The following is a 21,567-nucleotide window of genomic DNA, read 5'->3' on the forward strand; positions in this document are numbered from 1 at the left end:
ATTATAAATCATGCTGCTATAAAGACACATGCACACGTATGTTTATTGCAGCACTATTCACAATAGCAAAGACTTGGAACCAACCCAAATGTCCATCAGTGATAGACTGGATTAAGAAAATGTGGCACATATACACCATGGAATACTATGCAGCCATAAAAAAGGATTAGTTCATGTCCTTTGTAGGGACATGGATGAAGCTGGAAACCATCATTCTGAGCAAACAATCACAAGGACAGAAAACCAAACACCACGTGTTCTCACTCATAGGTGGGAACTGAACAATGAGAACACTTGCACACAGGGTGGGGAACATTACACACCGGGGCCTGTCATGGGGTGAGGGGAGGGGGGAGGGATAGCATTAGGAGATATACCTAATGTAAATGACGAGTCAATGGGTGTAGCACACCAACATGCACATGTATACATATGTAACAAATCTATACATTGTGCACATGTACCCTAGAATGTAAAGTATAATAATTAAAAAAAAAGAGTTCAGTAAATAGTTCTTACTTGGCTAAATTCTTAGGGTCAAAATTCTTAAACCATGAATAAAATATTGAAAGTTTATAGTCTCCTGGGAGAGTTAAATTCATTCCTACCGTTAATATTAACAGGGACAGTGTGAATGACTGGATACCAAGGCAGAAACATGGCATAGGAGGTTGTTATATTTCTGAAATTTCCATCATATTCCAAGCTTCATCAAATATAACCATCAAATGCTTTCAAAACGTAGCTACACTCTTTCCTCTAAACTAATGTTGCTGGCTTTCTATCTGATAAGTACATATTCAACAAAGGCCAACTTCTAAAGCTGGCTAAGTGAATTTAAAGGCTTATATGTGTTGATCCACAGGTATCTTAGGACAGCACATGTAATGTTTTGAGGCTTATTGTTACAAAAAGAGAAAAAATACAAATTCCAAATCCATTCCAAATCCACAATGAAACAAATGATTCTGTGGGCAGTCTCTCTATGGGGAAATCTGCCTCCCTAGGCTCTGAGTAAAGGCAGAGCCCTATGGGCAAAGGCTATAGGAATATAATGTTTACTGCCAAGTACTGCATTTACCAAGTCATTAATTCTCTTTACAAAGAGCCACCTACAAGACTCCCTGTTTGCACTATTGTTTGACATCAGTAGACAAGGATACTGGAGTCTAGAACAGTGGAAAAATATGTCTTAAGAAGTAAAACTTTTTGTGTCGATGGTTTAAGCGTTTTAACAATCTTTAAATCCACTCTTCTATTTGTTGTTGTTCTTTATAACTCCTCCATTTAGAGATCGTTGTTTAGCTATCCTAAAAAATAACTAGACTCCACCTATCTCAATATTTGCATTCACAACCAATGAGGTTGTTTACTTAGTTGTGGCCTTTCTCAAGCAACATCAAAAACAGTGTGTCCTGACATTAATTATTCTAATGTGCTAAGAATCCCTGTAGAGAACTATGAAATAAACTACTAGTTGACATCAGAATTGTTATCCTAACTGGTTGATGGATTTAAAGCTGCTTAATGACATGTGGCCTTGGCCAGGAGTGGTGGCTCCCACATGTAATCCCCAAAGGGAGGCTGAGGCAGGCAGATCACCTGAGGTCAGGGGTTCAAGACCAGCCTGGCCAACATGGGGAAACCCTGTCTCTACTAAACATACAAAAATTACCCAGGCATGATGGCACATGCCTGTAACCCCAACTACTCAGGAGGGTGAGTTGGGAGAATCACTTGAACCTGGGAGGTGGCGGCTGCAGTGAGCTGAGATTGCACCACTGCACTCCAGCCTGGGCAATAGAGAAAGACTCTGTCTCAAAAAAAAAAAAAAAAAAAAAAAAAAGATATATGGCCTCAAATACATAACATACCAATGTGTTCATTAGCAAGTGATTATAAACATTACTAAAGAGCCCTCTTTTTAAAAAATTTTAGGCAACCAACATTTTATCTCCATTATACTCTAGCTGACCTTTGCTATCAACTATTTCCTGGTTGCAACTTACAAATAGGGTATGTCATACAGAGTACCTACAAAGCCATATAATTCAGAGTAAAAATTCTCTTCAGAATCTGCTATGGATGTCCACATGAATCAAGGCCACCAACTAATTCCGGTGGATGTATTTGACCTAACTGCTATATATTTACACATAAAACAAAATGTTACATTACACTTGTAATGTACATTCTTACATGGTATGAACACTGATTTATTTCAGGTTTTAAATTTCATGCTCAGCTTACAAATTGTATTACCTATGAGAAATCACATTCTGACATTCAAATAAAGCCCTTATTATTTGCTTGTCCAGTCAATTATAAACAAATTTGACCTGTAGTCATAGATATATTGAGCCTCCATAGATCATCTTCTAATGAAGTAACTATATTAGAAAGAACACTAGACAGGCAGTCAGGTTTTCTCAGCTCTGTCACTCTTTTGAGTATTGGGGGAAATCTCTTCACCTCTCTGCTCCTTGGTTTCCCCATATGTCCAAGAAGAGAGGTGGACTACATGAACTCCAAGTCTTTCCCAGCTCTGACAGTCTATGATTCTTTTTTTTTTTTTTTTTTTTGAGACAGAGTCTCGCTTTGTTGTCCAGGCTGGAGTGCAGTGGCATGATCTCAGCTCACCACAACCTCCACCTCCCAGGTTCAAGCAATTCTCCTGACTTGGCCTCCCGAGTAGCTGGGACTACAGGCACGTGCCACCATGCCCGGCTAATTTTTGTATTTTCAGTAGAGACAGGGTTTCACTATGTTGGCCAGGGTGGTCTAGAACTCCTGACCTCGTGATCCACCCTCCTCAGCCTCCCAAAGTGCTGGGATTACAGGCGTGAGCCACCATGCCTGGCTTCAGTCTATGATTCTTTGAGATTGCTAAGGAAAGGGAAAGGGGAAATTATTTTGGAATGATCCTTTACGAAAAAGAGTTGGCTGGGTGCAATGGTTCATGCTTGTATTCCCAGCACTTTCAGAGGCCAAGGTGGGCAGATCACCTGAGGTCAGGAGTTCAAGACCAGCATGACCAACATGGAGAAACCCTGCCTCTACCAAAAATACAACATTAGTTGGGCATGGTGGTGCATGCCTGTAATCCCAGCTACTTGGGAAGTTGACGCAGGAGAATTGCTTGAAACCCAGGAGGTGGAGGTTGTGGTGAGCCGAGATCATATCATTGCACTCCAGCCTGGGCAACAAGAGCAAAACTCTGTCTCAAAAAAAAAAAAAAGAAAGAAAGAAAAGGAAAAGAAAAAGAAAAAAGAAAGAGTTGAGTTATTTGGGGCTTGTGTTTTGTGTGTGTGTGTTTGTGGTAATGTAAGGAAACCTGATCCTAATTTCAGGTTCAACACAGTAAGGAATAATTATTAATCAAATGTTAATAAAATGCTTACAGGCTTCAGGTCTGGAAAAGTCATTTTAAACACTTAGAAAAACAATCAGGAATGTCAGCTGTTTTTTCACCTGCTCATAAAGGAAATGCTTGGCTTTTAACCATGACATCCTCCTTTAACTCAACTACAGTACATTTAATCTACTAGCAACCTCTCGTTTTGAATTACACATGAAGATATTCAACCTAGAGAATTATCTTTCCCTTGACCTGAATTCTGTCCATCCAGAGTTTCCAGTACAGCATTAAAGCTTTTGCTTGGAAATGGCTGCTGTCTGTACTGGAATGACTGGATGCCTTAATGAAATTATGAAACTCTATAATCAGACACTGAAGATTGTTGCCTCCTAAGAGTAGTTTCTAAATTTGATGGCTTTCTCTCAATTGCCAGAATGCTGGGCTGACCTTCCTGGCAGGCCAAATATTTGACTGTCGACAAGCAGAGATCTGAAAGGTACTGGGTGGCCTTGTGCCCCAAACCTTTTCCTTCTTAGGTATTTACAAGGCTTGACATTCTATCTCTAGAGACACATTCCTTTGGAATAAACATTGATCACCCCAGGTGTCTCCTTGAAATCAAATGTTTCTTAGAGAGGTAAGACCTTAAATCACCAACATTTTGTAGTAGTATTTCCCAAAGTGTGTTCCTTAATATACTCGGCTAGTCCCATAATATATTGGAAAAAGAGACCCATGGTCAGATAAGCTGAGAAAACACATTACACTGTATCTCCTCATGCAGAGTCACAATACACATTGGTATATTAAAAGTTCTGAGAAGTCTTGCTATAAACAAACGAAATTAATTTTGTTTGGACAAATGTTTCCTTACTTGAGCACATGGAACACATTTTTAAAAATATTACTTGTAGTAAAACACACAAAAATGTACCATATTAACCATTTTTCAGTGTACAGTTCAGTAGTGTTAAGTATATTTGCATTTCTGTACAACCAATCTCCAGAATGTTTTCATCTTGCAAAACTAAAACTCGGTACCTGTTAACTGCCTATTTCCTTCTTCCCATAGTCCCTGGCGACCACCAACTCTGCTTCCTGTTTCTGTGAGTTTGACTACTCTAGATATCTCATATAAGTGAAGTCAAACAATATTTGTCCTTTTGTGGTGCTTATTTAACTTAGCAAGATGTCTTTAAGGTTCATTCATGTTGTAGAATGTGACAGGATTCCCTTCTTTTTAAGGCTGAATAATATTCCATTGTATGTATATACCAAATTTTTTCTTATCCATTCATCTGTTGATGAACACTTAGGCTGCTATTATATAAGCCAATAACTTTTGGCTGTTATGAATAATGCTGCTATGAACATGAGAGTACAAATATCTCTTGCAGACCTTGCTCTCAATTGTTTTGAATATTATATATACCCAGAAGTGGGATTGCTGGATCACATGATAATTCTATTTTTAATTTTTTGAGGAACCACCGTACTGTTTTTCATAGGAGCTGCACCATTTTACTTTCTCACAAACAGTGCACAAGGGTTCCAGTCTCTCCACATCCTGCCCAACACTTGTTATTTTCTGTTTTTCTTTTTATAGTAGCCATTCTAATTGGGTATGATGTGATATCTCATTGTGGTTTTAACTTATATTTACCAATTGTTCAATGATGTGAGCATTTTTCATGTTCTTGCTGAAGGAGCACTTATAAAGAAAAAAACAAACCAACACAAGTTCTGTGGAACATACTTTAGGACATACTGCCAGGATGAATGAGTGATAATGATTTTTTTTTCGGGATACAGGTATTTTGGGTTATTTTTAAAACAATTAACATTTACCACTTTAAAAAATTTAAAAAAAAAATTTTTTTTGAGACAGAGTCTCCCTCTGTTGCCCAGGCTGGAATGCAGTGGTGCAATCTCAGCTCACTGCAACCTCTGACTCCTGGGTTCAAGTGATTCTCATGCCTCAGCCTCCCAAGTAGCTAGGATTATAGATGTGTACTACCATGCCTGGCTAGGTTTTATATTTTTAGTAAAAATGGGGTTTCGCCATGTTGGCCAGGTTGGTCTCAAACTCCTGACCTAATGTGATCCCTCCACCTCGGCCTCCCAATGTGCTGGGATTACAGGTGTGAGCCAGCATACCCCACCAACACTTGTTACTTTAAAAGGAACACAATATATGTGCTCGGCCGGGCGCGGTGGCTCAAGCCTGTAATCCCAGCACTTTGGGAGGCCGAGACGGGCGGATCACGAGGTCAGGAGATCGAGACCATCCTGGCTAACACGGTGAAACCCCGTCTCGACTAAAAAATACAAAAAAATTAGCCGGGCGAGGTGGCGGGCGCCTGTAGTCCCAGTTACTCGGGAGGCTGAGGCAGGAGAATGGCGTGAACCTGGGAGGCGGAGCTTGCAGTGAGCTGAGATCCGGCCACTGCACTCCAGCCTGGGCGGCAGAGCCAGACTCTGTCTCAAAAAAAAAAAAAAAAAAAAAAAAAAAAAAAAAAAAAAAACAATATATGTGCTCAAAGAGTGGTTATCTCTGAGTAGTAGGATTAGGGGTAGATTAACTTATTTTTACTTATATATAATTTCTAGATTTCTCCAATGAACATATGTAATTTTAAAAGTTTAAGATAGGGCCGGGTGCGGTGGCTCACGCCTGTAATCCCAGCACTTTGAGAGGCCGAGACGGGCGGATCACAAGGTCAGGAGATTGAGACCATTCTGGCTAACATGGTGAAACCCCCGTCTCTATTTAAAAAAATACAAAAAAAAAACTAGCCAGGTGAGGTGGCGGGCGCCTGTGGTCCCAGCTACTCGGAAGGCTGAGGCAGGAGAATGGCGTGAACCCCGGAGGCAGAGCTTGCAGTGAGCTGAGATCCGGCCACTGCACTCCAGCCTGGGCGACAGAGCGAGACTCCATCTCAAAAAAAAAAAAAAGTTTAAGATAGATGATGATGGATTAGTGGATAGCTAAATAGATAGATAGTCTAACACTATGCTAGTTGCTTTGGCCACAGCACGCAGCTTCCAGTAATTTCTTCCTTTTAATAATTCTTACTGTTTTTGTGCCCAAATTAGCAGTTTCTTAGGTTCTGCCTTATACGATTTTCTTTTTTTCTTTTTCTTTTTTTTGAAACAGAGTCTCACTCTGTCACCCAGGCTGGAGTGCAGTGGCCGGATCTCAGCTCACTGCAAGCTCCGCCTCCCGGGTTCACGCCATTCTCCTGCCTCAGCCTCTGGAGTAGCTGGGACTACAGGCGCCCGCTACCTCGCCCGCCTAGTTTTTTTTTGTATTTTTTAGTAGAGCCGGGGTTTCACCGTGTTAGCCAGGATGGTCTCGATCTCCTGACCTCATGATTGGCCCGTCTCGGCCTCCCAAAGTGCTGGATTACAGGCTTGAGCCACCGCGCCCAGCACGATTTTCTAATTGTTCTTTCTGTGGGAACATTCAGTGCTCCATAACTTGTAAGCTTTACAGGAAAGGGACTGTGCTTTATATTTCTCTTATATGCCCCAGTAATAATAACCATATTTTCAACCCAACGAAAGAATACCATCTAACAAACGATGTGTGTGTGTCTGTGTGTGTGCACGCATGCTATATTTGAGTATGTGAGGCAGTATGGGAATTTTCATATGCATATTAAATACTGAAATTATCATGCATGTTCAATGATTTATGAGGACAAACAGATAAAAAGCTTTAAAATGAGCCCCTGAGTGATACAGAACTATTACTCACACACTCCCCACACCAATAAAACTTTCTTAAAACCTTAGGGAGCACTGAATATAATATATTTTAATGTAATTTCTCCAGTAATAAATACATTAGTATTCTCATTTCTACCTTTAATAATTTTTAAACAATATTTTGACCTATGCTTTAGCATTTTGTCAATTAAACATTGTTTAGTTGGTTTTATGTAAACTGATTTGTTCCTAAAATAATCTCCAATCAGAATATGCCATCTCATCTATTAGATTTCCTTCTCTCAACAGATGTTCTGAGTCCTCATTGTTTCCAGATTACAATCAGGTTGTCCATAACACAGAGATCCAGACATCTGGGCCAAGGGAATGGGCAAAGCCATTTACTCAGGTATGGGAGGAAACACTTCCTGAAAGTTTACCCAGCAGCCATTCCCACGTGTGATATCCTGAAGGTGCTGATCTGGGCTTTGCCAGAGTTCCGATACATGAAAATAAAGTGGACCTTAAGTGTGATTGCCAGCTATAGCGGAAAGAGTAGAGGATTTGAAGACCTGGGGTCAAGAGTCAGCTCTACCAATTTACCAACTGATGATCCTGGTATAAGTCTGGTATCCAATCAGAGTCTCACCCGTAAAGAGCGGATCATAAAAGCACGTACCTCATGAAACAACTACAGAGAGTCAGTAAGATAATATATATGAAAGCACTTTGTAACATCTCACCCAAAGCAGTTTAAGGTAACTTTACTTCTGCTCTAGAGGAGAGAAACTCTATTCCTACTCCATATAGAAATTCTGTTTAGTTCAGTGAATTGCTATGGACCATGTCAGTCCTTTACTTGCTCAAAACAGTACAAACAAAACCCCCAAAGCCAACTACAAAAAGAAACAAAGACTGATTAATACTTAGGAGGGGAGAATGCAAAAAATCTCCTGGCACAGTCATATTCTTTCCACTTTTTTCTCCCCATTGAAACTATAAAATATCCATTAAAAGCCATTTGAATAGACATTTCATGAAAGAATATGTACAAGTGGATAATAAGCTTATAAAGAGACACTTAATATCATCAGTTGCTAGGGAAATGCAAATTAAAACCACAGTGAGATACCACTACACACCCACCAGAAAGTCTATAATCAATGAATGACAATACCATATGTAGAATAGGATATGGATAAAAAGAACCCTCATGCATGGTTAGTGGAAATGTAAAATGGTACAGTCATTTTGCAAAAATAGTTTAGCAGTTTCTCAAAAAGTTAAACATATATTTATTATATGACCAAGACATTACACTCTTACATATCTACCTCAAAGAAGTGCAAATATTACATCTACACAAAGATTTGTATGTATATGTTCACAGCGACACTATTCATACAGTTCAAATCAGAAAACAATCCAAATGTCCATCAACTGGTGAATGAATATTTTTAACAAAATGTGGTATACCTGTACAATGGAATGCTACTCAGCAATAAAAAGGAACAAAGTATAGATACATGCTACAGCACAGATTAACCTGAAAAACAATATGCTAAATGAAAGAAGCCTGACACAAAAGATTACATCTTGTAGAATTCAATTTACATGAAATATTCAGAAAAGGCAAATCTATAAGGACAGAAAGTAGATTAGCGGTTGCCTGGGGCTGGGGTGGGAATGAGGAGTGAACGAAAACAGGCATGGGGCAACTTGTTGGGGTGATGGAAATGTTCCAAATTGGGTTGGGGTGATGGTTGCACAATTGTATAAATTCAGGAAAACATTTTGCATTGTACATTTACAATAGGTAAATTTTATGAGATGTAATTATACCTCAATAAAGTAACCAAAAATGTATTTGCAAAATGGAGAGATTATGCTAGTCTGTGTGACAAGTGAGGAACTCAAGCTTGGATTAAAATACCTGCCCTTGGAGTCAAAACCCAGTAGAAAGCTAGCTATCTTTCAGCCAGCAATACCTTACCAGACTCCTCCCCTGTCCTAGCATTCAACCACCTATAATCATGCCATCAGCCAGGAGACACATTAACTCCATGAAGTTCAAGTTGACACTTTTTAAAACGAAATTTCTGCTCTTCTGAAATCTCTCTTTTTCATCCCACAGCCAATATTTAATATTTAATAATAATAAATCTCTATGAGAGCATCCTATCAGATGAGTAAACCCCTTGCTCTGTAGAAATTAGTCATTTCTAAGGTATACTAACTCTTTACCTATGCAAAACACTTTTATCCAACAACACGAAAGTGACAAGAAAGTGAAAATGGACCAGATAGACAGCACTTATTTGAGTTATGCTGTGAAGCCTGGAGGTCTCTGGGACACAGGCAAGCCCAGTAGCAATTTAAAAGAGTGACAACTTGGTCAGGCGTGGTGGATCAAGCCTGTAATCCCAGCACTTTGGGAGGCCGAGACGGGCGGATCACAAGGTCAGGAGATCGAGACCATCCTGGCTAACACCGTGAAACTCCGTCTCTACTAAAAAATACAAAAAACTAGCCGGGCGAGGTGGCGGGCACCTATAGTCCCAGCGACTCGGGAGACTGAGGCAGGAGAATGGCGTGAACCTGGGAGGCGGAGCTTGCAGTGAGCTGAGATCCGCCACTGCACTCCAGCCTGGGCGACAGAGCGAGACTCCATCTCAAAATAAATAAATAATAAATAAATAAATAAATAAATAAATAAATAAAAGAGTGACAACTGAAAGCACCCCCATCTACAGGAGAAAGCAATCATGTGACAAGGTAGGGAAGTCTATTTTAGAAATGTTAAACTGTATTTTTAAAAAGTTTAACATTTTGAAATTTTGGTCCTAACCTTCAGATGTCAAAAAACAACTGAGCTTTCCAGAATCTCCAGGAATTCTAGTCATTCAAAGTTTAAAATATACCTAAGAAAGTATGCCAGACTCACACTCCATTCATCAAACCACAACCAACACACTCCTCTAGTTATGGTGTGCTGAACAGACAAAGGATTTAAGGTCAGAAAACCTGGATTCCCATCTATTTTGTTTCTTCTACTTGCTAGAAGTGAGACCTTATGCAGATCCCTGAACCTCACGAATCCTGTTTCCTATGTTGTGAAATCAGGGTAAGAGTTATACCTATCTCAAAGGTTATGGGAATTCAGTGTGTGTACATAAAAAAACACTTCGTAAATTGCAAAGGCCCATTCAAATAGAGGCTGTCTACTTTCCAGAAAACTCCAAAATTCTTTATATGTTATTCTGAACTATAAGCCCACTCACTAAAATTACTCTTAAAAAATATTCTGTTTTCATTTCCCTATCTCTAATGGGCCCTGTTGAGCCCTGACATGCCTGGCCTTGCATATGGTCATTGCTTACTCTGTTGTACACACTAACAATTATTCCAAACAGTGTTTAGATCTGTTTCTTACAGTTACACTTCCTGGTTCACAAAAGGAAAAAAACATTATCAATCCAACATTTCTATAGCACACTTCTCCCAAAGGATTTCCACATGCATTCTCTGCTCGGTGAAATGCAATTGCTATTTAATAGCACATAGCAACACTATAGAACAGTCTAAGAGAGGATGCGAGAGAGCCAATATTGTACGCAGCTGAAAGGATAAGGAAGCCAGTGTCAACAGATACAATTACCAGATGTGAACTTTGGCCAAGGAGGTCAGGGCAAACTCTCCTTTAAGAAGTGCCACAGGGGCTAGGCACAATGGCTCACGCCTGTAATCCCAACACTTTGGGAGGCCAAGGCAGGTGGATCACCTGAGGTCGGGAGTTCGAGACCAGTTCTGGCCAAAATGGTGAAACCCTGTCTCTACTAGAAATACAAAAATTAGCTGGGCATGGTGGCATGCACATGTAGTCCCAGGTACTCTGGAGACTGAGGCAGGAGAATCGCTTGAACCTGGGAGGCGGAGGTTGCAGTGAGCCAAGATCACACCACTGCACTCCAACCTGGGCAAGAGAGGGAGACTCTGTCTCTAAATAAATAAATAGGCACAGGATCTTTCATGCTCAAAAGTCATTGCAACCTTGGCATCACATTTTATTCAGAATGGAATCCTTTGGAGCCCCAAACCTCTGCTGTTGCACTGATCCTGTTTTGAGGTAGGGGAGGGTGATTTGCATGGCTTCTCACTAGCAGATCTCCCCTCACTATTCAGATGGCAGGCTCTCTGAAAAACTTACTTCTAAATAAGAACTTGGCATTATTTGGGGGTGATTTAAAGGGATGATAGCTGCAGTAGATATGAACACATGCCACAATTTAACACTTCTTCCCCATGCAGCTGCCTTCCCACCACCCCCTGCCAAACACGCTGGGAAAAGTAATTGTTCTCCAGTCCCACACAAACTTGGAATGAGCCAATTGTCCTTATTTTGTTCTCACTTTGACATTTATTTCCTTTCCAATACAAGACAGGTGCACTGGTCCTTGTAGTACAGGGTGATGAAAATCAAGTGGGAAGAATGATGCTTTAAAAGGCAGCAGATGCACAGTGTGGTGGCTCACGCCTGTAATCCTAGAACTTTGGGAGGCTGAGGCAGGCAGATCACTTGAGGTCAGGAGTTTGATACCAGCCTGGCCAACATGGTGACACCCTGTCTCTACTAAAAATACAAAAATTAGCTGGAAATCACTTGAACCCGGGTGGTGGAGGTTGCAGTGAGCCAAGATCGTCCCACTGCACTCTAGCCTGGGCAACAGAGTGAGACTCCCTCTCAAAAAAAGAAACAAACAAAAAATAAATAAATAATTTTTAAAAAGGCAGCAGATGCCCTAGCCAATCAGATTCAAAGGGAGGGCTAGGAAGTTCACTTGTGGGAAATTAGACTCTTCTCCAGGACTTCCCCTCTAAAGTCATCCATGGGGACTTGCATAATGTTATCTAGAAGAAAATTCTATTGGGGACAACATTAATTCACCAAAGATTCTCTTTCATATTATTTATTTGTTAAAATAAATTTTTTTTAGAGATAGGTTTCTCTCTGTCACCCAGGCTAGAGTGCAGTGGCACGATCACGACTCACTGCAGCCTTGACCTTGGCTGAAGCGATCTTCCCACTTCAGCCTCTCAAGTAGCTGGGAACACAGGTGCATGCCACCAAGGCTGGATAAGTTTCTTATTTTTTGTAGAGACAGGGTCTCGGTTTGTTGCCTAGGCTGGTCCCACACTCCTGGGCTCAAGTGATCCTCCCGCCTCAGCCTCCCAGACAGCTGGGATTACAGGTGTGAGCCACCGTGCCTGGTCACATTATCTTTTAAATCTATGAAATTCTTAGAGGCAAAATCATGATATGTAAATACCTGGCCCTCAAAATGAGTCATTACTAACTATTTTAATTAAATCTATTTTCAATGCAGCATGAAGTGTCAGGTACCTATATGTTCATAATGAGAACAGTTTTTGTCCTTTAGGGAATCTATGTATGGGTCAGAAAAACTTCCCTTTCTCACACTTTACAAAAGCAAAGAATGAATTTGGTTTGCCTGCTTATTCCATTTTGTACTACGAGGTGTTACTTTCAAAATGTGAACACCTCCTTTATTCACGACAAAACAAGAGAAAAACTGATTACCTAGAATTTATGACCAGTTAATTTTCTTATTCTCAAGCCTAAAAATGAATTGCTTGTTCCCTTGCCTGCCAGTCTTTTCTCCTCTGTCCACTTCCTTCCCAAACACTAGTGCTGATGAATGAAGTCTGTTTGTGGTTTGTGTCAGTGTTTGTCTAGGAAGGGAGTGACACATGAGTTGGAGTGGGGGCATAGCAACTTGGACCAACTCCAAGTTGGCCTCAAAAATGACAAGTTACCAATAATATATTGTGCTCTCCTGCATCCACTCTTGGCTGGTGCCCATGTACACTGCATCATACGATACTTAGGTCGTTCTGTTTTCCAATGTAGATGTATATGAATGCCTTGCTTCAAATTTAGTTGTGGATCCCCAAAGAACAGATGCTGAGTTCTAATATTGTTCCTCAAGGCATGTGGTTCACAGGGAATGATACTTTTCAGACTTTTAAATCAAGAGTGTACAATCTTTTGGCTTCCCTGGGCCACACTAGAAAAAGAAGAATTGTCTTGGGCCACACATAAAATACACTAACACTAATGGTAGTTGATGAGAAAAAAAAAAAAAAAAAATGCAAAGAAGTCTCATAATGTTTTAAGAAAGTTTACAAATTTATGTTGGGCCACATTCAAAGCTGTCCTGGGCCGCATTTGGCCCGTGGGGCGTGGGTTGGACAAGCTTGTTTTAAGTAAAATTCTATTGTCTAGACTTTTCCCTCAGGTTCCTAAATCAAATTTATAACTGCCCACGGTATACTTCCACTTGACTATCCCAACCTCAACTCCCAGAATTCGCCGCACACATCTTCGCTAATCAACATTCTCTAGATATGCCACACAGTTTCACACCTCTGTGCTTTGTCCACGCTGTTCTCTTAGCCTTGAGTGATGTCTCCTATTGAAATTCTGATTATCTTCCAGGAACCATCTCATATGTAATTTCTTCCATAAATTCTTCCCCAATTCCTGCAAGTGAATCTAATCATTTCATCTGTGCTCATACAACATTCTGTTTAGACTTGTCTTAAAATCTCAATCACATTCTGCCTTGTATTGTAATTATTTGTGTCTGTATCTGTCTCTTCTATGAGGCCAAAGGCTTTTTGAGGGTGGTACTGTGTCTGATTCATCTTTGTGTCTCTCCCAGGGCCTACCCAAGTACTTGACACTCAGTGACCGAATAAACAATAAACATTTAGAGTAAGAACTCAAATACTATGCGTTGATCTATTGAACTGTGGGTATGTCCTCTACCTGTTAATCAAGGAGCCTGGCATAGATCATAAACCAAATACAGAACACAGAACGTCTGTGTCAGAAGAGCTCCAAACATTTGTCAAATTTTGGGAAATTTGTTTAAATTATTTTACTTGCACAAAAACTTTGTAGGCCTGGCAGTTAATAGGAAAAAAAAAAAAAATCAAATCACTGACTTACCTCCAAAAGTTTTAGCTACGGAACATTTTGCAGACCATTAAGAATAAGGGCTTCTGTTTAGGCAGTACTGGTTCATTTCTAACATAGAAAGTTACCTCTGGTCACAGTGTTAGTGGATCGATTATTTTTTGCTGTTCTCAATACCGTCATGCCCTGAACAATACTCCTTTTTGGAGAGTGTGCCTTTCTGAGGGTTCCAGTAACTTCTACTGGGAGTGCAAGTGCAATCTGACACCGGCCCCCCACTCCTGACAGTCTATCAGGAGCCAGATTTCAGTTTCCCAGTAGGGTGCACTTGCCCCTGCCACCAGAAGCTGGAAATAAATTGCCTAAAGTTCTTCTGTAAAAAATATTTGGGGAAGGCACCTTGGAACATACTCCATTGATCCTAACTAAACACCTTTGCCAATATTTCCTGTCTTAGGCACAGTAAATCAGTGAGATGCTAGGTGTTGATATGTGGTGGTTTCTTTGTTCCTTTCTAAATCCTAGACATCTTGGAATCTACACTATTGATATTCCAACATGCAAGTTATTATCATGACTAACACAGACAGAATTACCTGCTGCTACATTCCAGGTATGTTTACGTATTTCCCTGTCTAACCTGCTTCCTCCCTCCAGCTGTCTCAGTGTGGACGAAAGGGAGGCTTTTCCCCCTCCCCTGCATTTTCTCTAACAACTGTGATGTCAAATGCAATTATTTGTGGAGGAATCTGCTGTATGCATGGATGAAAGAGACACATGCAAATCCTCAACAAGAAAGGGAAATACCAGCTATAGGGAACTATGTCCCAAAAGCACGCCGGTCTGGCAGCCTCTGCCGAAGGCCCCCTGTGCAGATATTAACAAGCTGAACACAATATGACTTTAGGAATGCAAAAGAAAAAACTGTTTAACATTTGAAAAATCTCTCCTCAATCTGAGGTCAACCCAGCTAATAAAAAGCTTCAAAAACTTCTGAAAAACCATGAATAAGCCCCAGATGCTCCTGTTCTCAGCTGAACTTTCCACCAAGTTATTTCATACCCTCTATTTTTCACAAGTAGAACTATTTCAACCTCTTGTGCCGTCCTATCTTTCCAAAGAAAATTGCCTGCAGCCAAATTCCTTCTCCCACCCACAGTAACTAATTGTCCATACTGTTATTCATCTCCTTTTCTGAAGAAGAATTAAATTGGCAAGACCCCTTAGTGCAAGGGTGGGGACCTTTTTTTCTGTCAAGGGCCACTGACCCACAGGGGAAAAAAATCAATTGGGGCCACACACAAGAAAGAAGCTGCTTGATTTAGTTTAGCTTTTTTTTGCTTGTGTTTGTGGAAGAAATAGAAAACATTCACCTTGTTTTCTTTAAGAAAAATAAGGACAGGGAAAGGAAAACTCCATTGAATAGGTATAGTAAATTAAAACAAAATTCCAGGTGTATGCTATACCAAGTTTGGGGAATGAGGAGGTTAAAAAAAGATGTCCAGGTCAGGTGCAGTGGCTCATGCCTGTAATCGCAGCACTTTGGGAGACCGAGGCAGGCGCATCACTTGAGGTCAGGAGTTTGAGACCAGCCTGGCCAACATGGCGAAACCCTGTGTCTACTAAAAATACAGAAATTAGCCAGACATGGTGATGCACGCCTGTAATCCCAGCTATTCGAGAGGCTGAGGTGGGAGAATTGCTTGAACCCGGGAGGCAGAGGTTGCAGTGAGCCAAGATGGTGCCACTGCACTCCAGCCTGGGCGACAGAGCGAGACTTTGTCTCAAAGAAAAAATGTCAGGAAGGAGGAGACAGAGAGATTAGGAAAAGAAAACAAAAGGTAGGGAATAGAAAGAGAGAGGCCAGGGGATGGTAAGAAAAAAAGGAGAAAAACTAGATACTGGGACACAGGAAAAGATGGACAAACACAGAGGAAGGTCTGGCACACTCCCTAGTTCATGTGTTAGTTGCAGTAAACAGCTTGTCCCACCCCTGGTGCTCCCTGGACCATGGGCATTAGAGTAAGTGATCACTGCCCTTTGAAATCCTTATTAGCTTTCTAGCAGTTTAGGAAAAATTCTTTCTGTGCTGAGAAACAGCTGGCCTGCTTTGATTTTCAAACTTCAAAGCTATTTTTTGAAATAAAGGTTATTTTCTCAAGAACGTCTGAAGGTTTTACACGTGTGTAAAGGAATGACTGAAAATGACATTGCAAAGCTGTCAGATGGCCTTATCTTTGGTCTTTGAGAGATTAGAGCTGTCTTATTCCATAGAGCCTGCGTGTTACATTTGGAATCAGCGTTTATTTCACTGATTTGAGGGATTTCCCACTGCACCCCACCCACCTTGCCCCACAATCAAACTTAGTTTGGGGTTCCATTGGATCTTAATATAGGCAATATAAAATGGAGGCCACATATACATCTCTAAGGTAAGGAAAAACAGACAGTATTCACAGCTCTTTCATGATCACTGTTCTCCCATTGAAAGCTGAACTTGTGAATGTCTGCACCTAGCAACCCACTAAGAAAGAAGTTGCTTTCAAGCTGCAGTAACTGCTTTTAGCACTACCATATATGTGCTACTGTACCTTATTCCCAGAATATTTGGGGTTATGTTCTGCTGGTGGCACATTAAAGAAGACAAAATAGAACAGGAAAATGTCCAGAGAAGGTGAAATAAAATAATGAAGGATGGAGAACAAAGCAAAGCCATATAGGGACAAACTAAAATCACTGGCTTCTTGAGTCTGAAAATATGATGACTGAAGCGGAAAAGAAAATAAGTGCATAGAGGCTGGGCGTGGTGGTTCATGCCTGTAATCCCAGCACTTTGGGAGGCCGAGGCAGGCGGATTACCTGAGGTTGGGAGTTCAAGACCAACCTGACCAACATGGAGAAACCCCGTCTCTACTAAAAATACAAAAATTAGCCGGGCTTGGTGGCGCATGCCTGTAATCCCATCTACTCGGGGGGCAGAGGCAGGAGAATCGCTTGAGCCTGGGAGGCGGAGGTTGCAGTGAGTCTAGATTGCGCCACTGCACTCCAGTCTGGGCAACAAGAGTGAAACTCCATCAAAAAGAAAGAAAGAAAAAGAAAAGAAAAGAAAAGAAAGAAGAGAGAGAAATAAAGAAGGAAAGAAAGAAAAGGAAGGAAAGGAAGGAAAGGAAGGAAGGAAAGGAAGGAAAGGAAGGAAAGAAAGGAAAGAGAAAGAAAAGAAGTGCATACAATGTGATAGGTAGAGTTATCACAAACTTAAGTCCTAGAATACTGGAGTTTGAGGGGTATCCCCTTGAACTTGAAAGAGATGGTTTGGGGTTAGATAAAGGGAGGCCCTACTTTGCATATCAAATACTAAGGAATTTATTTTCCTAAGGGGTTGGGCAGGCCAAAAATAGAAATAGATTCTAAAATATTTGGGCCCATTTGTGAATGACAGAATCATACTGGGTTATTCTGAGAAGTTCAGATGCATGGAGGCTACCTCTCACTGTATACACATCTCTGAGTGTGCCTGTCAGCTCGAATCCTGGGTGGTGTAGATCATGGGGGCTGCCCCTGGGACCATGTCTCTAAAAGGTCCTTGGTGCTGCCCTCAGAATTAAGGGGATGACTCCTAGGCTATAAGGCTGAAACACTGGGTCAGTATGCACTGGTCAGGAGGTCACCAGGCCACCAGACCGAGTGATACTGCTGTTGCCTCCTCACAGAAGCTAGGCTGCTTCTGAGACAGCCAATAGAGATGAATACAGCTCAGTTGGGGACCAGGGAGGAATGGCTTTGGTTTGGTCCAGCGTGGCTTCAATCTTACATCTGTCTTTATCTATTTCAAAAAGTTGATTTGTTTTAAGTGAAAATAGATTTTTTCTGATTTAAAAAAATATTTTTAAAAAGTATTTGGGGGCGCCTGTGGTCCCAGCTACTGGGAGAGAATGAGGCTAGAGAATGGCGTGAACCCGGGTGGTGGAGCTTGCAGTGAGCCGAGATCGCACCACTGCACTCCAGCCTGGGCGACAGAACAAGACTCCATCTCAAAAAAAAAAAAAAAAAAAAAAAGGATTTGGGCAGAGTACAGAGAGGTATAAAAAAGGAAATGAAAACTACTGTAATACTGCTAATGTTTTGATATAATTCTTACAGACTTCATTCTACATACATATATATATATACACGCTAATGTTTTAAAAAATTGGATTGTTCTTTACTACTGTCTCATAGTCTGCATTGCTTTTTACTTAGTAATATATGATAGGTATCTTTCTATGCACAATGTGTTTTAAAAAATATTTTTAAATGTCTGCAGATTACTCCATTGTATGGAAACAGCACAGTTTCCATAATAAATCTGCTATTGATGGACATTTGGATTGCTTTTATTTTTATGGTTTTTTTTTTTGGGGGGGGGACAGGGTTTTGCTCTTTCGCCCAGGCTGGAGGGCAGTGGCGTGATCTTGGCTCACTGCAACCTCCGCATTCCGGTTTCAAGCAATTCTCGTGCCTCAGCCTCCCGAGTAGCTGGGATTAGAGGTGCCCACCTGTAATGGTAGCTAGTTATAATTAATAGTGGATATTATTAATCAAAGGATAGTGGTGAGAAATGTGATAATGTAAATAAAACATTTACATGTATGAGCCTATAGATTATTGTTTTTTCTGATTTAAAAAAATAATTTTAAAAAGCATTTGGGCAGAAAGATATAAAAAGGAAATGAAAATTACTGTAATACTGCTAATGTTTTGATATCATTCTTACAGACTTTATTCCACATACATATATATGCATTAATTTTTTAATATATGTGTGAAATAAATGTGATAATGCAAATAAAACATTTATATTTATGGGTCTCAAAAGTGTTAAAACACTTAAATGCTGCAGGGATTCTTTGTTTCTTTTTTTTTTTTTGAGACAGAGTCTCAATTTGTCACTCAGACTGAAGTGCAGTGGCACGATATTGGCTCACTGCAACCTCTGCCTCCCAGGTTCAAGTGATTCTTGTGCCTCAGCCTCCCAAGTAGCTGTGATTACAGGTGACTGCCACCATGCCCAGTGAATTTCTGTATTTTTAGTAGAGACGGGGTTTCACCATGTTGCCAAAGCTGGTCTCGAACTTCTGACCTCAAGTGATCCACCCACCTTGGACTCCTAAAGTGCTGGGATTACAGGTGTGAGTCACAGCACCCAGCTGCATTCTTATTTTCTTATTAACATTTTTGTGTTGTTAAGAATTAGGCAGCTTTAGAGTAGGTCTCATCTCCTAGATGTCCCCCACACAGACAGGGCCCCCAAAACTCTCTGAGGTCTTGCCATCATCCAGAATAACATTTCTGACTTTTCAGACTGGATTCAACTGCTTTGAGGGGCGGGCAGGCCTTGCAGTCTAGCAGATGTCTGCTCTCACATACCTAAATGGCATTTGGCTCCCCATAGCATTCACCTGGCGATTGTTTGCCATTGTCTACCATACTGGGGAGGAAGCTTATCGTGTTCTCTTCCTTGTTGGGCCCTCTATAAATACACCCAGATTGCGTGGGCCTGAATTGAACACTCTGGCGAGAAACCAGCTTTCTCAGGAAGAAGGAGATCAGTTGCATTACAACATAACTTGCAATTCCTTTCCAAACTTCTGGTGCTTTTGCTTTGAAAAAAAAAAAAAAAAAAGCTGCTGCTGCTCATCATTGCTAGCCAAAAGCATTTATAGATTATGGACTTTTTTTTTTCATCTAGAAAGGAGCACATAGCAAGCATGGTGTTCTTCATTAGAGGTTGTGAGACATCCAGCCAAGGATTAACACTAAGCGAGTCCCAGATAAATGCTACTCGGTCTTGATCACTGTCTTTTTCCAGGTCATTTCTTCTATTACTTTCCCTTTAAGATAGAGTCACTAAGACCATAGAAAATAAATCAACCCATAAGAGGAATTCTTAAATTATGTGGAAGATGAGAGTGGGTGGATAGGAAGAAAAAAAGTGAGGAGTTGTGGGGAGAGAAGTACCTCTCCTTCAGAGAAGGTGGCAGAAGTGGGAGTCAGGGAAACATGGGACTTATAAAAGGAAGGCAACATGTCTTTTTGTGGCAGAGAAAAAAGTTACACAAAAATTGTTTCTGGATCAACAAAAGAAAATATATAAAGCAAAATATAAATAGAAGCAAGTTGAAGACTATAGTACTATAAGAAAACAAAGACAAAAAAAAAAGATTGTGGGTCCCTAGAAGCCAAGGGCAGTGACTATCTCATTGATTTTTCTAGTTCCTGTGCCCAGCACAGGACTGATGGAGAAGCAAGGCAAGTCTGGACTAGGGCAACAAATGGGGAAAGAAAAGGATCTCAGACAGAATTGTACAAAGAATGACCTGAAAGCACTGGTAATCGGCTACCTAGAAGAGAGTTCAGGCCTAGTGATGTCAACAGAGAAGTGAGAGTAGGACATAGTAGGTCCAGGGAATATGCTGAAAGTAGAGAGGATCACAGACCCATCTGTCCTTCCTCACAGAAATGATTCCCTCAGGGAAAGCACGAGAAAGCTATGCAATAGGGGCAGGTATGCCAAAGATTTTAATCACTTCATTCGCTTTTATATCCTGCAAATAAGGAAGTTTCCCAATATCCAGCTATCTATACTCGAGGCATGAATCACCACAGGACTACACTACCCAGGGAGACTGGAGTCTAGATAGAAATACGCACATGAATTGCTGTTTTGGCTCTGCTCCTCAGGCCTCAACAAGCTGAGCTTGGAGTTGAAAGGCGGCGGCCAGGAAAATGAAAGTTGCTATTACTCAGGCTTTGACAGATAAAGTACGTTTCCCATCTTTGCTCAATACCATATTTTATAGCGACTGAATAGGCAGAGTAGGTAGAGAGTAGGCCAGAGCCTGGGGGCTCTGTCAAAAATCATTCCACTGTATGACAGCCACAGCATAGCCCCCAAGTGAAGGTCAGAAAAGGGCGACTGAACAGGAAGAGAGTTCATGAATTTTCCAGGTTCTTAGCAAGTTGAGGACCTTCTGAACTGATGTAATGAAGACTTATGGGGAAGCTGTGGTATTATTCCACTGCATTTCTCAATAAAATAGAGGAAGGGCTATTCCAGATGACTTCTTGAAGAAATAAAATATTCTGTACATACCTGAAAAGCAAAACCCCAATGTAACATTTTGTAACTTTTTTGATGGCAAAAAGAATCCCCCTACTTTCTTGCCTTCTCTCTGTACCGGCCACTACATTTTCTCCCCAAAATTCATATCTGTCCCATGTGCAAAATATATTCACCCTGTCCACATAGCTCCAAACTGGGGATAAAGAGGAACATAATTTTTCACTTATTTATGCAATAAATAGTTATCAGTCACTTATTATATACCAGGCATTGCTCAAAGAGCTGAAGATATGGTGGTGAGTGGGACAGACAAGTTTAGTCTAACCGAGATATCTATTCTGTCTTCTCAGCATCTGCTTTGACCAGCAAGGGCACAGGGGTGCTAAGGTGGAGAGA

At 40.8% G+C, this 21,567-nt stretch overlaps 1 protein-coding gene across 1 annotated transcript in view; it reads right to left on the reverse strand.

Annotated features, from left to right (window-relative positions):
* Nucleotides 1-21,567, reverse strand: part of GPC3 (glypican 3) — a 456,145-nt gene that overhangs the window by 86,680 nt on the left and 347,898 nt on the right. The window lies entirely within an intron of this gene.

The sequence above is a fragment of the Trachypithecus francoisi genome, unplaced genomic scaffold (assembly GCF_009764315.1).
Source record: "Trachypithecus francoisi isolate TF-2019V2 unplaced genomic scaffold, Tfra_2.0 Lachesis_group6, whole genome shotgun sequence".
In the NCBI taxonomy this organism is placed as follows: Eukaryota; Metazoa; Chordata; class Mammalia; order Primates; family Cercopithecidae; genus Trachypithecus; species Trachypithecus francoisi.